This window comes from Stegostoma tigrinum, chromosome 46, assembly GCF_030684315.1.
Source record: "Stegostoma tigrinum isolate sSteTig4 chromosome 46, sSteTig4.hap1, whole genome shotgun sequence".
Classification (NCBI taxonomy): domain Eukaryota; kingdom Metazoa; phylum Chordata; class Chondrichthyes; order Orectolobiformes; family Stegostomatidae; genus Stegostoma; species Stegostoma tigrinum.
Window position 1 is genome coordinate 5,316,667 of NC_081399.1, and position 7,716 is coordinate 5,324,382.

Here is a 7,716-nt window from a genome sequence, read left to right on the forward strand (position 1 = left end):
AGGGACCGGGCACTGTCGGAGGGTCAGTGCTGAGGGAGCGGGCATTGTCGGAGGGTCAGTGCTGAGGGAGTGCCGCACTGTCGGAGGGTCAGTGCTGAGGGAGCGGGCATTGTCGGAGGGTCAGTGCTGGGGGAGCGGGCACTGTCGGAGGGTCAGTGCAGGGGGAGTGGGCACTGTCGGAGCGTCAGTGCTGAGGGAGCGGGCACTGTCGGAGGGTCAGTGCTGAGGGAGCGTGCACTGTCGGAGGGTCAGTGCTGAGGGAACGGGCGCTGTCGGAGGGTCAGTGCTGAGGGAGCGTGCACTGTCGGAGGGTCAGTGCTGAGGGAGCGGGCACTATCGGAGGGTCAGTGCTGAGGGAGCGGGCACTATCGGAGGGTAAACCCATTGTGTTCTGGGCAATTTATAAGAAATGACTCCCTTTTCATTTTCCAGTTTTGTGGAGGTGATTTTCAGAGGAAGCTGTGGATTGCTGGAAGGTTTAAATGCTTTCACCTGGAGCTTGATGTCCCTCGCTCGCAAACCAGGATGAAACTGACCAGGGACACTGCACATGTGGTGCCACCTAGTCTCCAGGAGCCACTGAGCCTTCGATCGCTGTACGCCAGCAACGTTCTCCTCCCCACATCTTCTTCCCAGAGAGCGATTGCCAGCCTTCTCCCTCACTTTCACCTCTCTTTCGTCTCCCCTTCTGTCTCTCATGAGGCCCTCGTGCTTTCTCTCTCTCTCTGACTCTGTCTCTCTTCATCTCTCTCACACTGGCCAGTCGTAGCTCCGTCCTTCGCCCTTGCCCTCAAACCCAACCTCTGCTCAAGGCCGTCAATGAGGGTGACCTCTAGCAGTTGGCAGTGCCAGGAGGGTCTTGGTGCCAAATATTTACGGTGCCTGGACACTGAGGGCAGGGAACCAACGTCGGGGATGGATGGCCAATCAAGTATGCCCTGGGCTGTGCGTGGCGCATTTGGTCCAGTGATGAAACAGGGTAGAGCCAGAGGCCAGGCAGCATCGGAGGAACAGGAAAGCTGACCGTCCTACCCATTTCTGAAGCCGAAACGCCGGCTTTCCAGCTCCTCTGATGCTGCCTGGCCCTGCTTTGTTCCTCCAGCCCCGCACTGCGTTATCTCTGACTCCAGCGTCGACAGTTCTTGCTATCTCATGGGTTTGATGGATGCTGAGCTCGAAACGCAGCCTGACGCGATTTAAGTTGATTCGGAGTTAGTAGGAACTGCAGATGCTGGAGAATCTGAGATAACAAGGTGGTAGAGCTGGAAGAACACAGCAGGCCAAGCAGCATCTTAGGATTTAAATCGATCCCTGTTTCGGTGAGAAGCAGTGTTTGTGCTCCCCAAATGCATGGAGAAATCTCAAGCCCTGTGCTCAACATTTGGACTCAGAGCCCATAAAGTTGCAGGCCATCCAGCCCCTTGATCCATCTCTCTCTCATGCAAGTTCATGATCGATCAGCCCCTATTGATGTGACATCTGTGTTTTACCTCTGTGCCCCACCTTGTAATCAGCCTGTTGCAGCCTATCACTCTCTTCCTCGAGCTTCCTAAGGTCCCCTGGTGGAGGGCATTCTGAATATCAACCACCCTCTGAGTGCATCGATTCTTCTTCATCCTAGTCCAACCCATCCTGCTTTTATTCCAAGACTGTGTCCCAATAGATCTGGTGTCACCAGGCCAGGGAAATATCTCATCCAGATCTGCCGTGATCCCCTGTCGACTCCCTCTGTTTCTCCATGTGGATCCCTCCCATGCTTCACCGTCTGACCGTTTCTCTCTGTCACCCACCTCTCCCTTTCTCCATCCCCCTCTGCTCCACTATCCAGGTGTCTCTCTGCCCCTCGCTCTCACCTTCCCAAATTACCTCGCTCCATTCAACTATCTCCTTCTGTCACTTTCTGTCTCTGTATCTCCGTCTGAGCCTCACTCTTTCAGCCTTTATTCTCACTGTTCCGCAATTCTCTCTATCGCTCTCACTCTCTGCCTCTTTCCTTCCCTCTGTCTCTCTATCTCTCTCTCTCCCTCTCTTTTGGAATTGAATGTCTAAATTGCCAATAACACCCAGGGTGGTTAGTGACGGAGAATACAGTGATAGGGCAAGGGGCTTACGTATGGGTAGGATGCCCTTTGGAGAGGTAGGGGGGTGTCAATGGGTCGAATGGCCTGCTTCCAGAATGTAGGGATTGTGCAACCCAGGTTATGGTAGGTAAATGTGGAGAAGCTAAACTCTCTCTCTCTCTCTCTCTCTCTCTCACACACACACACACACACACACACACACACACACACACACACACACACACACACACACACACACAGATGCTGCCAGACCCGTTGAATTTTCCAAGCAATTTCTGTTCCCCTTTCCAATCTCTGCCTACAATGGGCTTGGGGCTGAGACACCCTCATCGAACTGTAGGCAGGGCTTACGAGTCCTCCCCCCACCCAAACCCCCACCCCCCTTACTATCATATCCACCACCACATTCTCAGAGCTGGCCACGCAGCCATTAGAGGGATGAACTACACTCTCATGGGCACTGCATGAATGTTTTCTGTCCAACGTCGCTGATTCTGCACGTGTGGATGTTTTATTAATCAGAGAGTTCAACAAATCAGAAAATTCACCCCTATCACTCAGTAACCCTGTCCCCCCCCAGCCCCCTGTGTTACTGTCCGTATCCCTACTGATGTTAATCCCTCTCCCTCACACTGTCACTCAGTAACTCCTCTCCCCCAAGAGCCCTGTGTTACTGACTGTATCCCTCCTGATGTTAATCCCTCTCCCTCACACTGTCACTCAGTAACCCCTCTCCCCCAAGAGCCCTGTGTTACTGACTGTATCCCTCCTGATGTTAATCCCTCTCCCTCACACTGTCACTCAGTAACCCCTCTCCCCCCCAGGGCCCTGTGTTACTGACTGTATCCCTACTGATGTTAATCCCTCTCCCTCACACTGTCACTCAGTAACCCTGTCCCCCCCCCCCAGCCCCCTGTGTTACTGACCGTATCCCTACTGATGTTAATCCCTCTCCCTCACACTGTCACGCAGTAACTCCTCTCCCCCAAGAGCCCTGTGTTACTGACTGTATCCCTACTGATGTTAATCCCTCTCCCTCACACTGTCACTCAGTAACCCCTCTCCCCCCAGGGCCCTGTGTTACTGACTGTATCCCGACTGATGTTAATCCCTCTCCCTCACACTGTCACTCAGTAGCCCCTCTCCCCCCCAGCGCCCTGTGTTACTGACTGTATCCCTACTGATGTTAATCCCTCTCCCTCACACTGTCACTCAGTAACCCCTCTCCCCCCACCGCCCCGTGTTACTGACTGTATCCCTACTGATGTTAATCCCTCTCCCTCACACTGCCACTCAGTTTTCCCTCTCCCCCCCAGCGCCCTGTGTTACTGACTGTATCCCGACTGATGTTAATCCCTCTCCCTCACACTGTCACTCAGTAACCCCTCTCCCCCCCAGGGCCCTGTGTTACTGAGTGTATCCCTACTGATGTTAATCCCTCTCCCTCACACTGCCACTCAGTTTTCCCTCTCCCCCCCAGCGCCCTGTGTTACTGACTGTATCCCGACTGATGTTAATCCCTCTCCCTCACACTGTCACTCAGTAACCCCTCTCCCCCCCAGCGCCCTGTGTTACTGACTGTATCCCTACTGATGTTAATCCCTCTCCCTCACACTGTCACTCAGTAACCCCTCTCCCCCCCAGCGCCCTGTGTTACTGACTGTATCCCTACTGATGTTAATCCCTCTCCCTCACACTGTCACTCAGTAACCCCTCTCCCCCCCAGGGCCCTGTGTTACTGACTGTATCCCTACTGATGTTAATCCCTCTCCCTCACACTGCCACTCAGTTTTCCCTCTCCCCCCCAGCGCCCTGTGTTACTGACTGTATCCCGACTGATGTTAATCCCTCTCCCTCACACTGTCACTCAGTAACCCCTCTCCCCCCCAGGGCCCTGTGTTACTGAGTGTATCCCTACTGATGTTAATCCCTCTCCCTCACACTGTCACTCAGTAACCCCTCTCCCCCCCAGCGCCCTGTGTTACTGACTGTATCCCTACTGATGTTAATCCCTCTCCCTCACACTGTCACTCAGTAACCCCTCTCCCCCCCCCAGCGCCCTGTGTTACTGACTGTATCCCTACTGATGTTAATCCCTGTCCCTCACACTGTTACTCAGTAACCCCTCTCCCCCCCAGCGCCCTGTGTTACTGACTGTATCCCTACTGATGTTAATCCCTCTCCCTCACACTGTCACTCAGTAACCCCTCTCCCCCCCCCCCAGCGCCCTGTGTTACTGACTGTATCCCTCCTGATGTTAATCCCTGTCCCTCACACTGTTACTCAGTAACCCCTCTCCCCCCCAGCGCCCTGTGTTACTGACTGTATCTCTACTGATGTTAATTCCTCTCCCTCACACTGTCACTCAGTAACCCCTCTCCCCCCCCAGTGCCCTGTGTTACTGACTGTATCTGTACTGATGTTAATCCCTCTCCCTCACACTGTCACTCAGTAACCCCTCTCCCCCCCAGCGCCCTGTGTTACTGACTGTATCCCTCCTGATGTTAATCCCTCTCCCTCGCACTGTCACTCAGTAACCCCTCTCCCCCCCAGCGCCCTGTGTTACTGACTGTATCCCTCCTGATGTTAATCCCTCTCCCTCACACTGTCACTCAGTAACCCCTCTCCCCCCCAGGGCCCTGTGTTACTGACTGTATCCCTACTGATGTTAATCCCTCTCCCTCACACTGTCACTCAGTAACCCCTCTCCCCCCAGCGCCCTGTGTTACTGACTGTATCCCTACTGATGTTAATCCCTCTCCCTCACACTGTCACTCAGTAACCCCTCTCCCCCCCCCCCAGCGCCCTGTGTTACTGACTGTATCCCTACTGATGTTAATCCATCTCCCTCACTCAGTTACTCTTCTGCAACACTTCCCATTTCACTTTCAGCATGCACATGGGTCTATTTCCTCACGGCATCTTCTCAATAGACATTCTGGAACGACCACTTGGGCTGAATGACGTAACATTTCAAAACATGTCTGTTTTTTTTACTGAGAATAGTTGTCAGTTGAATGTAATTTGTATTTAGCTTGTGCAGAGGTACACACTGCCTGTGTGTGATCTGAAATGTTGTAATTCAATTTTGTTTTAATCACATTAATAAAACTTCCAAGCCGAGGCGTGTTATTCTTTTTTTAAACCTGCTTTTGTTTTGCTGGTTTTGGAAAATCCGACAGAATTAATAATCCAGCCGCATCCCTTCGTCAGAAGCACAATATCGAGGGAGCACATGCTTGTAGGTGAAAGGCGAGAGGATCAGAGGGGATTTGAGGTCGAAATCTCTTCATCCTGAGGATAGTGGGAATGCACTGCCCTGGAGATTCTAGAGATAGGAGTCCTCGTAACCTTTCAAATATATTCGGGCGCCTAAATGATAAACCCTTGGGCTGAGTGAATGCAATTAGAACTGGCGCATGTTAGAGAATAATTTGGTTTTCTCATTTGTGGGACATGTACAGCGCAGGCTGGGCCCAGTATTTATTGCCCCCTCCCTAGCTGCCCCCCACCTTGAGAAGGTGGGGGTGAGTTGCCTCCTTGAACCGCTGCAGTCCATGTGCTGTGGGTTGACCCCCTAATGAGGTAATCCCAGGGATTCTGACCCAGCGACACTGAAGGAACGGCCGATATTTTTCCAAGTCAGGGTGCGGAGGGGAACCTGCAGGGGTTGGGGGGTGTCCCATGTACCTGCTGCCCCTTGTCCTTCTGGGTGGAAGTGGGTCATGGGGTTTGGAAGGTGCTGCCTGAGGATCTTTGGTGAATCTCTGCAGAGCATCTTGTAGATGGTACACACTGCTGTGACTGAGCATCGGTGGGGGGTGGGATGTTTGTGGATGTGGTGCCAATCGAGCGGGGGCTGCTTTGTCCTGGATGGTGTCGAGCTTCTTGAGTGTTGTTGGGGCTGCCCCCATCCAGGGGCAAGTGGGGAGTATTCCATACCCTCCTGCCTTGTGCCTTGTCGATGGTGGGACAGGCTTTGCGGGGAAATGGGACGGGAGTCACTCGCTGCAGGATTCCCAGCCTCTGACCTGCTCTTGTGGCCGCTGTGTTTATGTGGTGGATCCAGGAGAGTTCCTGGTCAATTGTCACCCCCAGGATGTTGATAGTGGGGGGATTCAGTGATGGTAACACCATTGAATGTCAAGGGGTTTGTATCTTATTGATGATGGTCATAGCCTGGCATTTATGTTGGACCAATATTTCTGGGGCCCCAGGTTCAAATCCTGCCATGGCAGATGGTGGAAATTAAATTCAATGAAATGTCTGAAATTAAGAATCTAATAAAGACCGTGAATCCATTGTCGATTGTCAGGAAAAACCTCATCTGGTTCACTGTTGACCTTTACAGAAGAAAACTGCCATCCTTATCTGGCCTTGGTCTACCTGTGACTCCAGTCCCACAGTGCTGTTGGCCCTTAACAACTAAAGATGGGCAGTAAATGCAGGCCTGGCTGGTGATGCTGTGTAAATACAAGGAAAACAAAATCAATGTGCCGTGAACAATGTTGACCATCCAAGAACCAAGGCAGAGAAGTGGAATTATGCCAGTTTCTGGTTGAAAAAGAACGGGGTTGAGGGGCTGAATGGCTTCCCCTGGTTCTTCTATACTGAATATTCAAAAACAGCAATAAGCCAAAAACTCCTTGAGACCTCTGAGACTTTCTGTTTCGGGTTTCCTCCCACAGTCCAAAGATGTGCGGGTTAGGGTGGGTTGGCCATGCTAAATTGTCCCATAGTGCCCAGGGATGTGCAGGTTAGGGTGGGTTGGCCGTGCTAAATTGTCCCATAGTGTCCAGGGATGTGAGGGTTAGGGTGGATTGGCCGTGCTAAATTGTCCCATAGTGCCCAGGGATGTGCGGGTTAGGGTGGATTGGCCGTGCTAAATTGTCCCCTAGTGCCCAGGGATGTGCGGGTTAGGGTGGGTTGGCCGTGCTAAATTATCCCGTAGTGCCCAGGGATGTGCGGGTTAGGGTGGATTGGCCGTGCTAAATTGTCCCATAGTGCCCAGGGATGTGCGGGTTAGGGTGGGTTGGCCGTGCTAAATTGTCCCATAGTGCCCAGGGATGTGCGGGTTAGGGTGGGTTGGCCGTGCTAAATTGTCCCATAGTGCCCAGGGATGTGCGGGTTAGGGTGGGTTGGCCGTGCTAAATTGTCCCGTAGTGCCCAGGGATGTGCGGGTTAGGGTGGATTGGCCGTGCTAAATTGTCCCGTAGTGCCCAGGGATGTGCGGGTTAGGGTGGGATTGGCCGTGCTAAATTGTCCCATAGTGCCCAAGGATGTGCTGGTTAGGGTGGGTTGGCCGTGCTAAATTGTCCCGTAGTGCCCAGGGATGTGCGGGTTAGGGTGGATTGGCCGTGCTAAATTGTCCCGTAGTGCCCAGGGATGTGCGGGTTAGGGTGGGATTGGCCGTGCTAAATTGTCCCATAGTGCCCAAGGATGTGCTGGTTAGGGTGGGTTGGCCATGCTAAATTGTCCCGTAGTGCCCAGGGATGTGTGGATTAGGGTGGATTGGCCGTGCTAAATTGTCCCATAGTGTCCAGGGATGTGCGGGTTAGGGTGGGATTGGCCATGCTAAATTGCTCCATAGTGCCCAGGGATGTGCCGGTTAGGGTGGTTTGGCCGTGCTAAATTG

The 7,716-nt window shown here is 53.0% G+C and overlaps 1 protein-coding gene across 1 annotated transcript in view; it reads left to right on the forward strand.

The window, feature by feature from the left end:
- LOC125449532 (antigen WC1.1-like) overlaps positions 1-2,904 on the forward strand; it is a 111,340-nt gene extending 108,436 nt beyond the window's left edge. Inside the window, exon 16 of the mRNA XM_059642791.1 lies at positions 433-2,904. The gene's annotated coding sequence lies outside the window, so the exon portion shown is untranslated. The remainder of the gene's footprint in view (positions 1-432) is intronic.
- Positions 2,905-7,716: the final 4,812 nt, after the last annotated feature.